This window comes from Gracilinanus agilis, chromosome 2, assembly GCF_016433145.1.
Source record: "Gracilinanus agilis isolate LMUSP501 chromosome 2, AgileGrace, whole genome shotgun sequence".
NCBI classification, from domain to species: Eukaryota; Metazoa; Chordata; class Mammalia; order Didelphimorphia; family Didelphidae; genus Gracilinanus; species Gracilinanus agilis.
The window spans coordinates 193,836,116-193,858,903 of NC_058131.1; the positions used below are offsets into that span (position 1 = coordinate 193,836,116).

At 35.6% G+C, this 22,788-nt stretch overlaps 1 protein-coding gene across 1 annotated transcript in view; it reads right to left on the bottom strand.

Annotated features, from left to right (window-relative positions):
- The window catches only part of DLGAP2 (DLG associated protein 2), a 248,892-nt gene extending 227,323 nt beyond the window's left edge, over positions 1-21,569 (bottom strand). The window contains exon 1 of the mRNA XM_044660924.1: positions 21,512-21,569. The gene's annotated coding sequence lies outside the window, so the exon portion shown is untranslated. The remainder of the gene's footprint in view (positions 1-21,511) is intronic.
- Positions 21,570-22,788: the final 1,219 nt, after the last annotated feature.

A 22,788-nucleotide genomic window follows, 5' to 3' on the forward strand; every position in this document is an offset into this window, starting at 1 on the left:
CCTCTATAAAATTAGGGAAGACAGGAAGGGGAGAGGATTTGGAAGTGAGGCATGAGTTCAATTTTGAGAATACAGAATTTAATATGTTTACAGGACATCCATTTTGAGATGTTCAATAGGCATTTGGAGATGTCATATTAGAAGTCTAGAGAGATGGTTAGGGCTACACGAATAGATCTGAGAATATTATGCCTAAAGATGATAGTTTAATTCATGTGAAATGATTAGATCACTAAGCAACAAGAGAGGAAAAAGAGAGCCTAGAATAGAGCTTTAGGAGACACACACAGTCATCAAGCATGAATAGATGAAGATTTATCAAAGAAGACTGAAAAAGAGTGGCCAGATATATAGGGGGGAAACTAGGATAGTGTAGCATCATGAAAATCTCAAGAGAAGAGAATTTCAAGAAGAAGGTGATAGTTAAAGGCTGCAAAAAAGGTCAAGAAAGATGAGATTTGAGAAAAGATCACTAGTTGTGTCAGTTAAGAGATCATTGTGGGCAGCAAGGTGGCTCAGTGGAAAGAGAGCCAAGTCTGGACATGGGAGGTCCTAGGTCCAAGTTAGCCTGAGATACTTCCTAGCTGTATGAACCTAGGCAAGTCACTTAATGCCAATTGCCTATCCTTTATTGCTCTTCTGTCTTAGAATCAATGTTTATCAATTAAAAGATATAAGGGAAAGATTTTAAAAATAGATCATTGTTAATTTAGGAAAGAATTAGTTTCAGTCTCTTCATTTTTACAAAAGTAGAAAGTGTCATCCAGAAAGATTAAATGAAATTTAATTTAAATTGCCCAATGTCAAATAGCAACTTAGGGATAGAGTTGCTTTATCCACACCCAAATCTACTCAATTTCATATAACTGGTTTGAAGGTGAACTAAGAAAAATATATTTGAAACATATACTTTAAGAAATAAAAGGGAAGTAAAAATTTTACATTATTTTATGAAGGCATAATTTTATTAAATTTCTACTGAAATTGGAGAATATATTTGTAACTCACAATGTTACTGAAGAGAATGAGCAATATCATAATTTACTAGTTAATCTCACCTATATACACAATGGGGCTCATCACTTTTACTTAGAAGTATATGAGTATGTCCTCAATTTTGGAAACATGAGAATAAGTTTTAGGAAATGAGTAAACTTTACGATAAATGACAAAGAATATGCCTGTTTTGATGGGACTCCCAGATACATAGTGAGTGCTTCTATTGTCTTTATATAGAGGGGAAGTGCCTAGCCCAAGGTCATAGGGTTACTGTATCTATCAGAACTTCATTTTGAAGGTAAAGATCAACTTTCTTTCCACTCCAACATACTGTTCTTGTAAACGTAGGTCTTAAGATTCCTGGCTGAGAGAAGAAAAGCTATAATTATGTTTAAGAGTACATATAATTTTTGTTACAGGGTTCGCCTATCTGTGCTATGTTTTTGCCAATCTTGGAGCACCTCTTTCAAGCATTCTTTAGGCCAGGTTCAAAAATGCCCTTTGATTGGGGAATGGCTGAACAAATTGTGGTATCTGTTGGTGATGGAATACTATTGTGCTAAAAGGAATAACAAATTGGATGAATTCCATGTGGACTGAAACGACCCCCAGGCATTGATGCAGGGTGAAAGGAGCAGAACCAGGAGAACGTTGTACACAGAGACTGATACACTGGCACAATCGAACATAATGAACTTCTCTACTAGCAGCAATGCAATGATCCAGGATTTATGAGAAAGAACATTATCCACATCCAGAGAAAGAACTGTGGGAGTAGAAACTCAGAAGAAAAATATTTGCTTGTTCACAAGGTTTGATAGGGACACAACTGTGGATGTAGACTCTAAATCAGTGGTTCCCAAACTTTTTTGGCCTACCGTCCCCTTTCCAGAAAAAATATTACTTAGTGCCCCTGGAAATTAAATTTTTAAAAAATTTTAATAGCAATTAATAAGAAAGATAAATGCACCTCTGGCCATCACTGCACCCCTGGATTGCTGCAGCACCCACCAGGGGGTGGTGGCGCCCACTTTGGGAATCACTGCTCTAAATGATCACTCTGTTGCAAATATTAATAATATGGAAATAAGTCTTGATCAATGATACATGTAAAACCCAGTGGAACTGCTCATTGATTATTGGAGTAGGGAAGGAGGAGATGAGGGAAAGAACATGAATCATGTAACCATGAAAAAATAGTCTAAATTTATTAAATGAATCAGTAAATTAAAAAAAAATCTCCTCCATAGCCATAGGATTTCCAGAAATGAACTGCAATTTCTTGTAATGGGCTAGCTTGAAATGGTACAAGAGATGGTGTCCACTTATTCCTATCATTCCTGGCTTCCTCAACTCTCAAGAGACACAGTTTACCAGAAATGAAAGTAGTAAACTTTGACAAGAACAGATAAGGCCCATATAACCATGACTACCAAAAGTTTTCCTTCTGATTTTAAAACCTTGCCAAAGGTCTCTTTGTCTGTGTTCTTATTCGGAAAGTACAACACATTTCTAATTTCTAGACAATACAAAACTGAATATGTTTGGTGTTTTTATTCCCATCCCCAACACCCACACACACCCTATAGAGGAAGGGAAAATATAAGGCAGGCAAGATAGAGAACTGATTGAGATTTTAAGAGAATGCTGAAAAATGGGGCATATACTCAATGGAAGTCAAAGCCATACCCTTGAGCTTAATCTCAGGGGATGGGATAGAAAATTTTGAAGACAGTTCACATTTTTGCTTCACATGAAATTCAAAGTCTGAACATTTAGAAAACTTTTGTAATTTTTAAGGAAGTAGCCAAAATCTTAGGAAGTCTTATCACAACACATAATCTCCAATCAGAGGAAGATTGGTGTAATGGAAAGAGTGCTAGATTTGGTGTCAGAGGACCTGGGCTCAGTCATTTACTATCTGTGTGACTTTGAACAAAAAATTTCATCTCTCTAGGATGTCAGCTTCCTCATCTGTAAAATGAAGGAATTAGATTAGATGGATGCCTCTAACATTCTTCCAGCTCTAAATCTATAGTACTAGAAATCCCTGGCACATAGAAGGTACTTAATAAATGCTTACTGATTGATTAATTGACTAGGGCCTCTCCTTCCACTTTGTAAGTAGCCTGGGGCAAATATGCTGATGCTTTCTTTAGAACTCCTGGTTCTTTATTTCTTGCTCCCAGTGTCTACTATAGCTATATTTTAAGGTCTTCCAGAGACAGAGGGCATAACTATCCCCTTGAAATTTTCTCATGGAAATGCCATCCTCTCCCAGAACCTGGGATGGAATGGTCATTTGGGCTGCCACATATGCCTTTTTCTCCAATAAGTTTCTTTCTGGGCCACCACTCCTTCCATCTATTCATCAGATTGCTTTCTGTGCTACTGCTTCTATCTGATACCTTTGGGACTTTCCTTGGAGCATCCCAGTCCATCTTCTCATTACTAGATTTGTCCTAGGTACAGTTTCATCTAGTTATAGTTCTGTTAGCTGCCATAAACAAGATACAGATAAGCTTTGCTGATATCAAGCTATCCAAAATTCAAATTCACAAAGTAAGAAACTAAGGGATGACTATCTGGATTTCAGAAAAGGCTCTTTGCCTCATTAAATATTTAGTCATGCATCCTTCAAGTAACTCCTCAAATGTATATGGAATAATCTCATTTTCATAATATCAGCAATCAAACACATTTTAAAGGAACACATCCACTTCAAAGTATTTTCTTGGTTCAAGAAAAAAGTATCAATTTATTATATATTTTCTCTATCTTCTAATGATTAATGTAGGATTCTGTGGGTTTGAGGGAAGCCACAGCTGGTCAATTTTCAGTCACTCAGTGTTGTTTCAGGGGACAAAAAAACCTAATAGCTTTGTATGAGAAACTTGTTCTCTTCATGAAATAATCACATCACAATTTTTAAAGGTCACCCTTCACTACTTTCTACTTAGTTCAGCTCTTCAGGCAACTCTTTCAAAGAAGATAAAACAAAACAAATGAAAAAAAAAGCAAAAAAGAGGACAAAAGCCTATGCAATGCCCTTCTCATTAAGGAGGAAAGGTGATAGAACTTCCAAAACTCATTATGATCAAAATGTCTTTTGGAAATGGTCGTCACTCCAATGAAGGCTAAGCATGAATAAACTCAATTTTATGCTTGATTGGAAAAGTATCAATAAGTGTCAGTGACAAATAATTCAACCCTGGTAGGTAACACTCAATAAATTCACCATTTCCATTGTATGACTCCAAATCAAGTGTTTTTTGATATTTATAAGAATTAATATCAGTTTTAATCAGTTTCAATTTTCCTAAAGATATAATTTCAAACATATCTCCAAGTTTGCCTTTAGGGAAATTAGGTTTCCATGCCCTTACCATTGTTCACCATTTATGAAATAATTTCTAAGTCACAAAATTATGTGACAGAAAATAAACTGACTACCTAAAAATACCTGGTAAACTTATTTTTAAAAACAAGGAGGGTAGTCACCATGGGCTTGATAAAGAAATTCAAATAGTCTAAGCTTTCTATCTGATACCAGGAAGAGGTGTAGTTCTGGTTTTAAACAAACTAACAAACAAAAGATCCATTTTACAAATTTAAAATAGAAATTGATTTCGGGCAAAAATGCTTTAAAATAAAGATTAAAAATTGATTGAGGATTTCTTGATTTTCTTATTATCTTTTTTCATAATGTATAGATGTAGCCTTTATTATGATGGCATTGGTAGAAGGACAATTCCTACACTTCCTTAATAACTAGACATGTTTATCAACATGAATCTCCTTTATGCTATAGCTTACAGACAGAGCTCTTTCCATAAAGGCAAAGTGTTCATCTTTCACTGAGTGTCTGTAAGGGTTATACAGTCTTGAAAATAATTTGATTACCACAGAAAAAGATACAGAAAAAGGTGGTTCATCATAAAGTTTACCTTGACATTTAATTTGGATTACCTTTCTTTAGTTGGTGGTGAGTGGAATATATAAAAATAAGCCACTGTTCTAGCTATATCTGTAGAGTGATGTATATATGTTGGGGGGGGGTGTGATGGGTATGATTATGCATGTGTATTCAGAAGACTCTAATCCAAGTCCAACCTTGAGATCTCCTATCATGTATTTTCTCAGTGGAGACATTTACTATTTCATAATTCTCTTTTATTTTTCAATTCTTTCCTTAAATCATAAATCCATGCTTCTAAGATAGCACTGTCTACTTAGAATGACAGATATAACTTCCCTTTATTATCACTGTCCTTTCAGAATTTCTCTATCTGCAAATAAGTATTGTATTGAGGCAAATAAGGGTGGCTAAGAGGTTTTAAAAGGTGCCACATAGATTTGAATTATTAACATTCAATTCACAAATCAATAAGCGTCTATTATGTACCTATTATGATTTTCATCCCTGAAATTCCTTTGTATATTTCTCTCTAAATAAGGACTGTAGTTGAAGCAAATAAGGGTGACTAAGAGGATTTAAAGGGTGCTATATAAATGCAAATTATTCATATGGATCAATTAGCATCTATTAAGTATCTATTACTACTTTCTTCTCTGAAATTTCTCTACTGTAAATAATGACTATATTGAGGCCAACAGGGTCTCTAAGTGGACTTAAAAGGTACTATATAATTGCAAATGATTAATATTCAATCATCAATCAACAAATATTTATTAAGTACCTATTACTACTTTCTTCCTTGAAATTTCTGCCATGTATTTCTCTTTCTGTAAATAAGAAATGTATTGAGGCAAATAAGGGTGGCTAAGAGGATTTAAAAGGTGCCATATAAATGCAAATTACTTGTATTCAATTGACCAATAAACATTCATTAAATACTATTACAGTGCACTGGCGCTGGTGATATAAATACACAGAATGAAAAAAATCTCTATGCTCAAGGAGGCTACATTCTAAAATGGGAGACAAATGAGTCTATAAGTCCAATATAGAGAATAAAGACAAATATTGTCCCTGAACATTACTTTCAATCCTATCATAATAGCTAGCATTTATATAGTATTTCAAGGTTTTCAAAGCACTTTATTTGTTATCTCAAAATATCCTCACAATCCTCATTTTTATAGATGAGGAAACCGAGGTTAGGAAGTTAAGTGATTTGTTCAGGATCAAATAGTAAAAATGATTTGAGGCAAGATTTGAAGTTAGTTTATACTGAATCAGACTATATGTACTGGGTAATCTGATTGCCTTTTCTTAGTGCTTCCTTCTTCAGTTAGATTTGGGATTTTCTTTATGTGTTCTATTAGTATCCTTCCTGTGTCCCTTCTCCCTTCAGCAGATAAAGAAGATGATTTTCGAGTCAAAGAATCTAGGTTTAAATCCCATATGTTTTTAAAGCATTGCCTTTGTAACCTTGCTCATTACTTAATTTCTCTGGTTTTTGGTTTCCAGTTCTCTAAAATGAAGAGAGTGAATGAGATGATCTCTAAGGTCCTTCCTAGGTTTAAGTCTAATGATTCTGCTTCTTTCAATGTCTTTTTGGTGGTGACAGGTTTATGATAGCGTCACAATCACAGAAGTCCTCTCAAAGTTTCTCTCAAAAGTGATTAGGGGTACTTAGATCAGGGCTCGGCATCCCTCCTTTTTTTTTTTTTTTTTTTTAACTTTTACCTTCTGTCTTAGTAGAAATTTTAAGAAAGAAAAGTGGTAAGGGCTAGTGACTTGCCCAGGGTCACATAGCTAGGAAGTGTCTGAGACCAGGTTTGAACCAAGGTCCTCTCAACTCCAGGCCTCTCACTCCATCCACTGTGCTACCCACTTCCCCACTCATTCCCCTTTTTAATGCTAAGGGCCATTCCAGAACTAAGTAATATCCTTCAGGGCTCTGAAGCAGAAGATGGAGAAAAAGGAAAAGGAATGAAAAGGAGAAGGTGGAATGGAGTATAACAAATGAGAAAAGAGAAAGAGAAATAGAGGCAGAAAGTATTTGTGGTTGGACAATTAAGCATCCTCAAATCCACTCTACTACATTTTTTCTTGCAATTATTCTTCCTATTAAATTGATTCTTAAAATTTAATCAGTTGGTACTACTTTTGTAGAAACTCTGGAAATTCCCTCCTCTGGTATAGATTATTCCTCTTTAATTTTTACTTTGGGGAGTTAATTGAGATGTGAAAAGGTTAACTCTCTTTCCCAGGGTCACATTGTCAGTACATGCCAGAAGCAAGACTTATAAATGTGTTTTTAGGACTCTGAGGGTTGCCTCCTATTCACTACTACAAGGCTGCTTCTCCCTTTTATTCTATTTAGCTGAAGAAACATTTATTGTGTATATTATAAATGAGGTTTTCTGCTGGACACTGAGAATACTAATTGGAAAACAAGTCTAATCATCTTCTCTGGGGTCAGTTACACTTCACTCATTATATGGTGGTTTTGGATCCTCAGAATGGCAATTGACTATTGCTTTGGGGACTCTAGGGGTAACCCTCTCCCTTTCTCAGGTGTTTTTACTCATGGGAGTTCAATGAGTATGTTTATTGTTAATTATCAGCCAGACTTACTTAGCTTTTAGAAAAGGTATTTATTAAATAGATATAGCAATACTGGATTAAGGAGTTTGTATTTTATTATATAAATTTCAAGGAACCTGGTGGCATTGATGCCCAAGATTCTTTATCCCTGGGCCTAGAATTACTTCTTCTTGACTCTTTAGTCCACTGTTGGTGAACCTTTTAGACCCAGAGTGCCAGACCCTGCCCCTAACCTATCCCCCAGACTGAGTGCTGTGCCTTCCCCTGCTACAGACCAATTGTCCTGCTTGGCCCACTTCCCCCCTCCCCCTGAACCTCATATAGGGGAGGGAGGAAGCACTCCCACTGGGCTGCTGGGCAGAGGGGCTGGAGAAGTAAGGAATGTACTCAGCCTCATGGAAAGGGGGAGGGGACGGGAGCAACATCTCCCTGAGTCCCTCTGGCTTTCTAGGAATGAACTCTGTTGGATGGCTGCAGGTAAGCCCACAGAGAGGGCTCTGTGTGCCCTTTTGGGGCTCACCACCATGGCCTTAGTTCATCAAATTTGGATAACCAGATTCCTTAAGGCAAAAAGAAAGAACTCTTTCCTTCTGAAAGAATTAGCAGTTGTCACCCTAGAGAATTTTAGTTGATAGGGCAGGATAGGATGAGCTAAAATACAAATGCTTGTGAGCTGGAATGAACCTTAGATGGATCATCCAATCAAGTTGCAATTGTGAGCCAGCTCCCTAAGATTTATATACCATGTCATAGATGGTTTAGAAGTTGCCTAGCAGAAAAAAGTTCTTTTTATATGAAGATCAGCACCTGTAAATTAACTTACATTTTATTTAAATCAAGAGTTTGTAACCTTTTTTCTTAATTGCTTTGGCCATCTGATGAAGCCTATGGATGCCTTCTCAGAATAATGTTTTTAAATGCATCCAATAAATTACATAATATTAAAAGGAAACTAATTATATTGAAGTAGTTTTCAAAATATGGATATCTAGTTCACACACTTCAGGTTAAGAACCCCTGGTCGAGGATGTAACTGTGTATATGATTACATCTATAACTGATGCATATCAGTGCATAAGTATATCATGGGTGCTCATTTAACTAACTAACCTCTCCCCTCCCTTCAATCCATAGATATCTACCACATAAGAAATAGCTTTTTGGTATCAAATTATATTAAAAGTCTTTGTTTTAATCGTTTGAATTGCGCAAGTGAGTTCAGATAAAAATGGTAATTTAGAATAGCCATGACTAAAGCTAGGTGCACAGTGGTTTTCCATATGCTGACTATGTCTCTCTCAAACACACTTTCCCAACTATTGAGTGGAGAAAACTATGTGGGCTGATGGTATTGTGATGCATAAATAATGAGAATGACACAAAACTAATTTTCTTTCCTTTCTCACCTAAGAGAGGATTTCAGATCACATCCTTAGAAGTGGAAAGGCCTTTTTGAATTATGAAAAGGTTCATCTAATGAGACTTTGCTAATTCTGATGAAACAAAATCAATACATTCCTCATTCATTCTTTCTTCCTTCCCTTGTAAAGCTTTCTTTTCCTCATTCTCCTTTCTTCTTGCCTCCCTTTCTGTTCTATGCTTTATCTTCCAGACACATTTGTTTTGGGTCTACACACTTACTTTGAAAATTGCAGTCTCATCACGTTCTTTTTTTAGCAATATGGTTTTAATCACTCTTCTGCATCCTAAATGGTATAGTTTTGAAATAATGATGTTGGAAAACTTACATGTAATAATAAGAATGGAAATATGGACAATAATAATTATTATTATTATGAATAATAAAAGCTAGCATTTATATAATTCTTTGTAACATGGGAAGCACTTTGCAAACTACCAGGGCCTTTCAACAGCCAACATGCTGAAATATATTACAGGCATTATTGTTTTATTTTGCATAGGAGGAAACTGAAATTCAGAAGGAAAAATGTTTTCTAGGGTCACAGGTTAGAGGTAGGATTTCAATCCAAGTCTTCTTGACTCTAAGCCAAGTATTCAACTGTGCAGTCTCTAGTTTTTAAAAGTACTATGTTTCTTTTTTCTCTTCAATAAAATACACTAAACCTTTAAATATCATAAGCTTATGTACCTGTTGTATGTATACAATGCCTCTTAAAGCCTTCTTTTATAAGTGTCAGAAACTGGTCTTCCAGCTCACTCCATTTGGCATCTGTAACTCTACCCAGTTTTAAGTCTATTGAACAAGATGCCCCTGTGCCAGGTACAAGCTAGTGCTCTTCTCCTTTCTAATTTCTTCTGGTGTGTTGGACATGTTTATTGCATAAGGCTCACCTTGATTGGCTTTTCACGGATCATGTCATATTTCAGAGTTTATTTTATTATGTTCTTAACTGAAATTTTTCAAATGCCCAAGTGAGTGAAGAAATTTTAATATTATAGTTGCTTTGGAATGAGTATTGATGCTATTACTGGAAAGAATATAAAAGGTCATCTTCATCAGTACTTTTCTGAATTGTAGCTAACTTTTCACATTTTGGGGTACATTGCAATGTGCAATCTTTTTGTCATATGGGTTATGGTTCTTTGCATGGCTGAAATCTTTGTGTAGTGTTGGAGTAGTGCCATGAAGTGACTTAAATTCACCATAATTTTTGTTACCATTTTTTCCCTTCAGGGAAAATATCTAATAGAATTCTAGTTTCTCAGGAGCAGCATGACTTCATATTGATTTTTATGGGTCCTGACTCTATCTTACAGAGATGAGTTCCTGTCCTGATCAAATTTCCAGAGAAGGAAATTCCAGAGATTGCATCCATTTCTGCAACTAACAACAAAGATATGCTAGCACCTATGAATGGAAGGAATGAAATCTTTAGCAGGAAAGACTGCTGTATTTGATTCAAAGAAAGACATGTATTTGAATATTTTCTCTGCCACTTATTAACTGTGCTGCCATGGAAATATCATATAAACTATGAATGTCAATAACCCAGAATTAAAATGGGGATAATAAAAGGGTGTTACTTGGAGTTGTTAAGAAGAGAGTGCTTTAAAATCCTTAAAGTAGTATAGTCAATGATCCTGCTACTATTACTAATAACTCTATACCCTCTGCCACTATATAATCCAAAATTTGGTGAACTTTCTCTTATTTTTCCATAATCTTGATAGGCAATATCCCGATTTCTAGCATTAAAATAATCTGTGGCTCTAACAAATGAGACTGTGTCCCTTTTATGTAGAGTTCTGTTATACATGTTAAGAGCCCAATTAGTAGAGCTAAGAATAAAGTTAGTAAAGATAAATAACAAATGAGGGGGAAAAAGCTTCATTGGCACTTTGTTTTCCTTAGGATAAAATATAAACACTTCAGTCCAATAGTTAAAGCCCTCCGTAATCTGGCTTCAATGGATCTTTCTGGCCTTACATCATATAATTTCCCTATATAGTAGCCAGACTATACAACTAGTATTTCCTGCATTCTACATTCCTTCTCTGCACTTGAATTAGTAATTTCCAGTGCCTTGGATGTACTCTCTCTTAAACACTTTCTTTCATAGTCTCCCCACACTCCTTTTTTAAGACTTAGCTCAGGGGCTTCTCCATGAAGTCTATTCTATTCTTTGCCCCTTACTTGTTACCCTATTTGCTCATGCTTTCCCCTACATTTTTAAAAACCCTTCCATTTTTTTCTTAGTAACAACACTAAGACAGAAGGGCAATGGCTAGATAATTGGGGTTAAGTGTCTTATCCAGGGTCACACAGCTAGAAAGTGTCTGAGGTTAGATTTGAAACCAGCTTCTCCTGACTCCATGTCTGGACCTCTATCTCTTGTGCTCCCCAGCTGCCCTCCTCTGTTTTATTTTTCAACCTGACCTGTGATAAAATTGGTATAGGGAACTCTAAATAAGGAAACTATTTACTAATAAGGATTGATCCTTGAGACACAGTATAAATGACATGCCCAGGTCCACTTAGTTTATGTGTGTAAGTGGTAGAATTTAAACCTAATACTTCTTAACTCTAAGGACAGTTCTCTATCCCTTATGGCATTCTGCCTCCACAAATTTTCTTGAATCATTTTTATGTACATGTATATCTTATAGATTGCCCTCTTCTCCTTGATACATATGGTTCTCCTCCTACCAAACTGACTCTTCCTTCTCAGCTAGATATGAGCTAGATCTACCTGGGAGAATTAAGGATAGAGACTACTTTGTTTTTGTATTTATATCTCTAGCTCCCAATATACTGCCTTAAATACAACATCATTTAGTAAAAATTTGTAAAACTAACTGAATAAAATGGAGAATTTTCCAGTCTAGCCTTAGAACTATCATCTCATGATGCTCTGAATGACTGATCTCATATTTTAGTTAACCAGTCAAAACTTTGGAATCATATTAATATATCTTACAATTATGTTACTAATAAAAACTTGTTCATGGAAAGTGGCTGAAATGAAGTTGTTATTAGTAATATAATTATAAGATATGGAGGAGAATCACACAGATTGACAAGCTATGAATGGGTTGTGATTTTTAATGAGAAAACCCTTATACCAATGAGATCATAGAGATCCACTGAAGTTTTAAAATATAAGTATGCACAAAGGAGACTAATATTTGGACTTATGGATTTTTTGTCTTGACTATATTTTCTATTCCACTAAGTTAAAACTTAGGCAATTTTGAATTTTCACTTCTTTTCTTTTCAATGAATGTAGTTCCCGCTTGATGCAGAATTATGGAATTTAAGAGTTGGAAAGAGTCTCAAGCAGTCTTTAAACTAACCTATACAATAGGAATACTTATACTCCAAGAAAGACTGGTGACACTCAGATTGATGACCTGTATACTGGTTCTTTCTATTATACCTAACAACATGTCTATGTCTACCTCATACTTAAAAAACTAGCTTTTGATCGTTCCATCCTTCCTAGCTATCACTTTACATCTCTCCTTTATAAATTAAAATTAAACTAAAATTCTGGGAAAGCTGGTTACACTTTCCTATAGTCCTTAGGCTCTTCTTAATTCTCTTCAATCTTGCTTCCAATATCATAATTCACCTGAAAACCTCTCTTGAAAGTTACCAATGATCTCTTAAATATCAAATCTAATATCTTCTCAATCTTCTTCCTCTTGGACCTTTCTGCAACCATTTTATTATTGATATCCATCTTGTCCTTGATATTTTCTTCTACAGGTTTCTAGCGTAAAGTTCTACCCTGTTCTCCTACTGGTCTGATTGTTCTTTTTCAGGCTCCTTTACTGGATATTCAGATTATGTCCTCTCGCACAAGGTTCTGTCCTAGGTCTCTTCTTCTTCTCCCTCCATACTATTTTCCTTGATGATCTCATCAGATCCCATGGATTCAATTATGATTTCTGTGCAGATAATTATCTTAGAATAGTTATCTAGTTCTCACATAATTAATTACCAATTAGACATATCAAACTGGATGTCCCGAAGATATCTTAAACTCTATAATTCCTAATCCAAAAACTAACACTTCCATCCCTTTTGTTCATAATTTTCCTATTATTCTCAAGGATTCCACCCTCTTCCTATTCATCCTGGCTTGTAACTCAGATACCATTCTCAACTTCTCACTTACCCTCTCTCCTCATAGCCAATCTGTTGCCAAATAATGATCAGTTCTACTTTTGCAACATCTCTTGCATATGGTCCTTTCTCTCTGCTGACATGTTCCTGGTGCAGGTCCTCATCAGCTCATATCTAGGTTACTACAACAGCTTTTCCTGCCTCAACTCATTCTACCTTAGGGAACAATATGAGAAAGGGAGGATAAAGAAATAGCACTTTTTCCAAGAAATCTTTCCTAGTCCCTTTCCTGCGTATAACATAGTTGTTTTATGTTGTCTCCAAATTTTCCTGCGTATAACATAGTTGTTTTATGTTGTCTCCCCCATTAGATTGTTAGCTCTTCTTTTTTTAAAACCTTACCTTTTGTATTAGAATTGATACTAAGTTTTGAATCTAAGGCAGAAGAGCAGTAAAGGCTAGGCAATTGTGGCTGTGACTTGCCCAGGGGCACACAGCTAGTCTGAAGTCACATTTGAACCCACATCTTCCCTACTCCAGGCCTGGTGTTCTCCCACTGTGCAACCTAGCTGCCTCAGATTGTTAGCTCTCTGGAGGCAATGACTACTTTTGCCTATTTTTGCATTTCCAGGACTTTGCACTGTAATAGGGACATATTATCAATGCTTGTTGGCTTGACTTGGATTTTTCTTCAGTACAGTGCTCAAGATGGCACAGACTTTTAATAAATTCCTTCATTTATCCTGCAATCAGCTCCTAATCTGGAACCTTGGGCATTCCATCTCTTCTAATTTATGATGACAAGCCATTATCCTTTTAAAAAGCATCAAATATAACCTCTTAGAGAATGAAGGAATGCCCTTTCTGGAAACAAATTCTCTTACAATGGGCAAATGGTACAAAATGACTGACACAGCCATTTAAATTTAGTCTCTCTGAAGGCCTTCCCTGAATGCTTTTCTCACAGAGACAAAATGGCCTTTCCTCTTTCATTGTAATAATTTTGAATGTGAGATATTAAGGCCACTTTTCTCAGTGATTTAACATTAATTTCACAGAAACCTTCCTTATCTTTCCTATTTTCTGTGGCCATTTTCATGATCATAAAATGACTTTATTCTTACATTTTACTAGATGAACTACAGAGAATGCAGATGGCCTTTTAATGCAATAGATAATAATGGGGGCATGGAATCTTTAGTATGCCTCTTTGAAAAAAAATATGATTTTTTTACTCATTTATGTGATTCCCATATTAATCTCAGGTTTCTTTCCTTTCCTGTTTCCCCTTTGTATCATTGATAGGTGGCTCATCTTTCCCTAGGGCTTCTGTGACAGCTCCAATTAAATGTCAGATTTTATCATTTGGAGGAAGAATTTTTTTCTTCAAAAGGCTGTAGCTGTTTAAGATTGGGTTTTGCATCAGAATGAATTCCCAGTTATAGGATATCAATGTCCTAAATTATAAAATCCATTCTATACTTTGCAAAATGAATTTTAAGTGCTTTCATTATACCATGGCAAAAGTAGAATGATGGTAACACAATTAGAAGACTGATCCTTTCTCCAAATTGATTCAACAGCATCAGAATATTAGAGCTACAAGAGACCTTCAATTCAATTCAATAAACATTTATTAAATGCCTAGTATGAACTATCCATCTTGCTATAGAGTTGGAACTGACAACATATGGGATCCAAGAATTCTTCTAATCCAACAGACATGGATAAGGGGAACAAGAGGTAGAATGTTGGAGTTGGAATCAGGAAGACCTAACTTTTAATCCTGACTCACTTACTAGCTGTATAACCCATGATAAGCCACTTAATCTCAGTTACTTAATCTATAAAATGGTGAAAAGAATAGAATATACCTCAAAGGACTGTTGTGAGAATCAAATGAGGCAACAAATGTAAAATACTTTCCAGAACTTTATAAATAGTAGTTTTTATTATCGTTATTGTTATTATTATTTTCTAACCCATTTATTTTATAGGAAGCTGAAGAAGCTAAGAAAACTTTTTAAATATTCTAATACTAGTTATGTGGCTTCACATATATGAAGCCAACAAAAAAACCTCAATGATCTTCAGTCCTACATCACCAAATTTATACTTCTTTCAACTGTGAAAAATAAATAGCATCCTTCCTCTCCCCACCTCAATGAACATGTCCCTTGGACATTATGGGGTATAGAATAAATGTCTGTCAATTAACTGGTAAAAAAAAAATTTAAAAAAACCCAAACCATTGGATCATAGATTTAGAGTTAGAAGCAACCTTACAGGTTATCTGTTTTAACCCTTTCGTTGTAAAATGAAGAAACTGAGGCCCAGAGAAGTAAAATGTCTTGTCTAACATTATATAGGTAGTCAGTAGTAGAACTGGGAATTCTAGTTTTAAATCCGGTGCTCTTTCCACTGTACTACACTTTGTTGTTGTTTGTATCTACATGACAGCATAGAGAATAGGCTCCACGGAGCAATCTTAGACTTGAAATTATAGATAGTAGTTTCCATACTGGGAGTTTCTTAGGTTGATGGAATCATAGGGTTGCCTTCCAACCCCAAACCCCAAAACCTACCAAAATAAGGGGACAAACAAGTAATGACTATACACAGTATGTGTTAATAAATGTTTTCATTATTTTTATAATGTATTGACTGATTTTTAACTGAATTGACCTTTGTATTAAGTCACTGATTCCCAAAGTGGGTGCTGCAGCGATCCAGGGGGGCAGTGATGGCCACACTTTTTTGTATTACATTCTATTCTGAGTTCAACAAATAGTTTCATAATTTCCAGGGGGCGCTAAGTAATATTTTTTTCTGGAAAGGGGGCGGTAGGCCAAAAAAGTTTGGGAACCACTGTATTAAGTGATGGATTCAAACAGTTGTTTTTACCCTGTTAAGGATGAAATCTAACCATTTTCCTCCACAAATTGTACTGTTTTATGCCTGTTCACTGAAGAGCAGTGAATACAATGAATTTGGTTTAAAAAAACTCTGCCTTAACCAATAGATGCTAGCTGAGCATATACACATATGACACAAACCCTAAGACTTCAATGCATATTATAGTTCCACCAACATTATTAATTATAATTTTTTGTAGGGAGTACTGTAATTTCACAGGCATTGAATCATTAATTCTCATTATGTGTGCCAACTTTTTTATAGAAGACCATTTTGTCAGTTTCCCATCAAGGAAATTGTTAATTAGTGTTATAATTATATTATTTCTGTTCTTTTAAATGTTAATGAACAGAGCATTATGTATTAATTAAATGCCCACCTCCTGTCTACCTCTAGCCAAAAAAATCTTTATTGCTAGATATGCTTTTTTTTTTTTTTTTTTTTTTTTTTTTTTTTTTTATTTTAAACCCTTAACTTCTGTGTATTGACTTATAGGTGGAAGAGTTGGTAAGGGTAGGCAATGGGGGCCAAGTGACTTGCCCAAGGTCACACAGCTGGGAAGTGTCTGAGGCCAGATTTGAACCTAGGACCTCCCGTCTCTAGGCCTGGCTCTCAATCCACTGAGCCACCCAGCTGCCCCCAGCTAGATATGCTTTTGACTAGTTTTCATCAGAATGCTAATCATGTCCATTTCTTCATCAGTGTCAGTCATCTTTCACAATATAGAAATTTTGTTCTTCTGGTGACTTGTGCAGAACAGCTTAGGGATAGCATCAACTTAATTTTGACCAATATTTGTATTGTCTTCTTATTAATGTCTATGGAAAAGAAATTCCAGTGTCGACAGTGAATCTTTGTCACTGAGTCTTATTTATGCAGTAAGGATTAGAGATATGACAGATCCACACTTCTAAAGTAGACAGGCCTGTCTAGCAGTTTGACAAATATCCAGTCTAAGGAGTATGTATTCAGTGCCCAAGGCACTGAGCTGGATACTGAAACCATTATTTGAAAGGATAGCAGATATAAACAGAGGCAATTTAAGGGAGCAATTTTGAATGCAAATGTGAGGTAAATTCAAGCATGTGGGAAGGAAAACAAATAAGATCTACAACTATGCTTTTATCTCCACAATAACAAACTTCCAATTTCTTCCTCTCGAAATCCAGTTAATTATCCAGATCAGTGACATGTACCCAATGAGCTGCTTATACATATTCATTGTATTGAGGATCCACCAAGCATTAGACAGTCCTTTCTATGCCAATTCTGTGAATTTGTCATATTTCACATTCTTAGTGAGGAATTGATGGATTTTGCCTGTTTTTATCTATATGTTTCTTTTACAGGCAAAATTGTAGGGTCAAAAGTTAAAGAGTGACTAAAAATCTCCAAATGAGATCTTTTTAAAGTCTTAGTAAAGCAAGAGATTTAAGAGAGCCTTTGGCCAAAGGAAGCAATTCTAGATATAGATTGAGATTAGTGTGTTTGAGAATCAACCAGTCTTAAAGCTTTTACGAAGTCTTATTATATGACAGATATATTTAGGTTCAAGGGATTAAAAGGTGCTCATATTCTACGGGCAGTGGGTTTTATATAAATACAAAATATAAACAAAGCAAAACAGGGTAATTTTTTTGGGGGGGAAAGGCATTAGTAATTTGGGTTAAGAAAAGCCTAATCCGGGGCAGCTGGGTAGCTCAGTGGAGTGAGAGTCAGGCCTAGAGACAGGAGGTCCTAGGTTCAAACCCGGCCTCAGCCACTTCCCAGCTGTGTGACCCTGGGCAAGTCACTTGATCCCCATTGCCCACCCTTACCACTCTTCCACCTATGAGACAATACACCGAAGTACAAGGGTTTAAAAAAAAAAAGAAAAAAGAAAAGCCTAATCTAAGAGGTGAAGTTTTGGCTAAGCCTTGAAGGAAAGTAAGGATTTTAAGAGAAGAGAGAGTATATATTAAGAAAGGGAGTAAGGGTGGACAACCTGTACCAAGGTATGGAGACAGATGATGAGGTGCTGTGGTAAGGCCAGTCTCGCTGGATGTTAGAATGAAGGAATGAATGGGTAGCAATGGGTAGGAACCACTGTGTTAAGGGTTTTCAATGCCAAAAGGAGTCTGTAATTTTGACTAGAGGTAGGGGAGGCACTGAAATTATTGTGAAAGGGAGTGCCTTGGTCAGGTCTGAGCTATCAGAATGCCATTTTGCCAAATGTGTGGATGATGGATTTCAGAAAAGAGTGATTTAGATGCAGCTAAGTGATTCAGTGGACAGCACACTAGACCTGGAGTCAGGTTGATCTGAGTTCAAATTGGGTTTCGGATGCTTGCTAGTTACATGCTGTTGGGCAAGTTACTTAACCTCTCTCTCTGTTTACTAGTAAAATGAAGATAATCATAACACTATCTTTCAGGGTTATTGTCAGGAGCGAATGTGATAGTAATTATAAAGTATCATAAGCCTTAAAGCTCTATAAAATATTAGCTACTGTTTGAGGTGGGAAGAACAATTTAGTAGTTATTACAATAGTCTAGGGGAAGACTAATGATGGTTTAAACTAGAAGGTGTGCTCTGAGCAGAAACAAGGCAATGATTCTATGTAATGGACTTCAAATGGACAAGATGTGGCAATTGCTTAGATCCGTATGGAAATGATGGAGTGTTGAAATTATCTCCAAGGTTTCTAACCTGGGTGACTAGAAGGTGGTGGTGCACTTAAAAGTAATAGGGATTAAAGAAGAAGTCTAGGGTTTTGAGCAAAGAATGAGTTCTAGTTTGGATCTGTTAAGTTTGACATGTCTTTGATACTCAACATAGCTATAATCCAAATTATCATCACAGTCAGATAATCAGACACGCAGAGTTATTTCAATGAGGTTACTACTTATACAGAATAACGATCTTTCAATCTGCATAACCCCAAATGTATATTTATTATTTACATGGAATAAGGACCTTTTTACTTGCTGAACTCCAAGCTTGTCACTTTGAATGGCAAATTAGGAGGGACTAATTCAGCAATACTCAAGAGGGGCACAGTTTTGGTGCAGACTCCCATAAGAAGTCTTTGCTGTTCTCTTTACTTATGAATGCTCTTTCCCTCCTCAAATTATCCTGTATTTAGTTATATATTTACTTGTTGCATCCTTTTAATATAATGTAGAAATTTTTGAGGGCAGAAACTACTTTTCATTTGTCTGTACCCTCTTTGATCTGCACAAAGCATGTAATCAAACAGTTTGCGGAATAGAATGAAATAGAAATACCTTCTCTTATTTTAATGCTGTGACTCTGTACTAGAGAATTACAATGGTAATTCAATTCAATTCAATTTAACAAGCATTTAGTAGAAGATAAGAGGCTCTCTCTGGACTTTGCTAAATTTTCCTTGTATTTTTCTTCTCTCCTGATGTTTTTGTCTTCCAAAAAGCTCTACTGATTTATTACAAAATGCCTTCTTACTTTCCTTTATTTTCCAAATTACATATTTTTGACAAAACAAGAATAGTTTAAACCCACAAAGAAAATAACAAGCCTTAGATAAGGGGTGAGAAAAAAATGATCACAGAATTATGGAATTTAGAGCTAAGAAGGACCTTAGAAATCATCTAGTTCAATATTCTCTCATAGATGAAGAAACTGAGGCCTAGAGAGAAGTGACTAGCTATAGTTTGCATTGTTTGGTAACAGAAGAGTTAGGATGTAAATTCAAGCCTTCTGAGTTACCTAGCTTCAAGGCCAGAACTTTTTCCACTATAAAAATACTACAAGGTCTGAGTTTAAATTTAAATTTAAATTAAAACTAAGATCTAGCACATTAATTGGACACACTGACATAGCTATCAGAAAAGCTGATGTCATTTTTGCAGGCCAGATGTGGGGTAGGGCTTGGAAATAGTCCTAGGCTCTGAAAAATTAAAAGATACGGGTTTGTTAAATAAGGTCTCAGCTTTATGATGTTGGACAAGTCATGCATTCTCTCTTTTTCTCCATTTTTTCATTCATGAAGATGAGATAGTACTTATATTCTACCAACCTCAAAAGGTCATTAAAAGGATTACCCTTTGTAAAAAGTACTACATAAAAATAATCAAAAGAACACTTGATTTGGAGGTGGAAGACCTGGGTTTTAATCAAATTTCTGTAATATACCAGCTACATAACCTTGAACAAGTCACTTCTCTCTAGGGCTCCAGGTCCTTCCTCATCAGAAAAAGGAGCTGGGCTAGATAACCTCCAAGTCCTTTTCTGTATCTAAATTCCATGATCCTATTATAGCTGCGTAAAATTGGGGGAGGCATGACGATGTGGTGGGGTGGACTTTAACCCATCTGTACAGTTTCTTTGTTCAGTTAGAAGATGAAGTTGGATTTATTCAATATTCCTCACAAAAGCACTTGCTACTTTTACGTAAGCACGGATCCACTGCAAATGCCTAATGGCCAAATACAGCATGAACTTTATTGTGCCTAGGCCAGCAGAAAAATAAAATTACCACATGATTGTAACTAGTGCCAAGGAAAATAGAAACTGACAGTAATTCAGCACTCCCTCTGATAAAAGGACATAATCCATATGCAGCATTCAGACCTATGCCAACATAGGGAAATTAGATGGTTTGTGTCAAATAATACAGTTATAAGGGAAAATACAAATAAAAAGGATTTGAGTCCCTACATTTTTGTTTAAAACTTCTTAGACAGAAGACACAGATGTAGCTTAAAGAGATATCTAATTACATAGCAAAAAAAGCCAGAGGGATTGCTTTATAACATGTAAAATCCATTGAAAACAATTCAACAAAAAATCATTAAGTGCCTTTTAGTGTGCAAAGAGAGAGACAGTTTGGTAGAGAGACAGTGTAGTCAGGAAGACCTGGGTCCAAGTTCTATCTCTGATATGTCTTGGCCCTGAGAACATGACCAAGGCATTTAATCTCTTAATATACCAGGCAAATCTCTAAAATGATAAATTATAGACCAGTAGCCAAATTTCATATGTAGTGTGAGATTCCAAATTGGGACCCCTACATTGAAACAATCAGAAGACCAGATTCTATTTCTCCCTCATAAAAGATGAGGTGGAAAGCAGTATTAAAAGCTGGAAAGATCTAGAACTTTGGAGTTAGAGATTTTTTTATAGTTGCAAGTGATTTGATCCAATCAAATCTCATTTTATAAAAGAGGGAGATCCCTGGTCTTTTTTTTTTTTTTGACTGCTTGTCATAATAATTGGTCTCCACTGGGGAATAGTCTTGACAAGTCTTTGGTTTTTAAAAAATAGCTTTTGAAAGCACATTCCCTTTAGTTTTCACTTAAAACAACAATCCTTAAAAACAAAATCCAAACCTTAATCATACTGTAATTATCAACTATTAGAATAGGTTTCAGAATCAGATACTTAAAAAAAACATTTATCAAATGGTTCACCAATTTCTAGATGCAGTCTGTCAGCCAGACATGGAGATAACTATGTAATAATACACATCTAAGCTTTCCAATAACCAAAGCTGTGTATCTTTACTCTACCTAGTTCCTCCTCTGCTGGCCCTGGAAAACTGATCCCGGGCTGGGCTAGATCTCCGCCCTCTTCCTCTGTAAAGACAGAAACAAAGTAAGGGTTTAACATCTCTTCACCTTGGATCATAGTCTTCCAAGTGAATTTTTACAATTGTTAGTTTCCAAACATTTGAAATCATTGCATTTCCTTTTAGGTGTTGCCATTTGGTTATGAATGACTGATGGAAAGTCTTTCCTTTGTCCTGAAAAATAGACCCAGGAATTTGTGTCCATATTTCTCTCAATTCCACTTCAGTTCTAAAGCAGTGCCATATTTATTATGTGATCCTGCATAGCATCAGATCAATCTAGAACTTCTAAAGCCATGCTTAAGATGAAATCGACAAAGAATTCTTTCTGTGCCTCATGGGGCAATATTGGGGTTGCTGTTATTGTTTTAATGGTCTGCTTTATCCCAAACATTTACTCATATCCTCCTATTGAAGGAGTATCATAATCACTAATGTTTTGCTCATATTAAATGTCCATATAGAAGCATTGATCTGGAACATACAACTTGAAAAACCAGAAAAGACCTCAAAGCCCATCTAGTACAATCCTCCATTGATATATGAGTAATTTGATACTCAGAGAAATAGTTCATCCAAATTAAAGGATCTTGGATCATTTATCATATCATATCATATCTTATTTTATGATATATATCATATCACATACATAATATATATCATGTCATATCATATCAATCTCATCTTCTCCCTCTAACCCAGTATTTAATTTTTTGTACTACCCAGTTGCTTCTATCTTGGTGGAGATTTATTGTTACTGATGATGCCGGCCACATCTGATCTGTCTATAGTAATTTGGAATCAAGAAGTGTTAAAGAACAGATCAATACTGACACATATTAACATACATGTATATATAATATTATTAATTAATGACAATAATTTAAGGATCAATAAGCATTTTTATACATACTATCTTCATAAAAGCACCATAAGGTAGGTACTAACATTATTAGGATCATAGATCTAGAGCTCAAAGGGCTAATTTAGCTCCACTTTATAGATAAAGAATTTGAGACCCATGGGAGTTCATGTGATCAAAGATTAAACCCTAGGACAATCTTTAGAAGTCATCTTTTTAAACCTTTTTTATAGATGAGGAATCTGAGGACCAGCAGATTTAAGTGACCCATCGAAGGTCACACAAGTATTAAGTGGCAAAGTCAATACATTCTTTTCAATTCTTTCACATTGCCAATGGTTTGTGTGTGTGTTTTA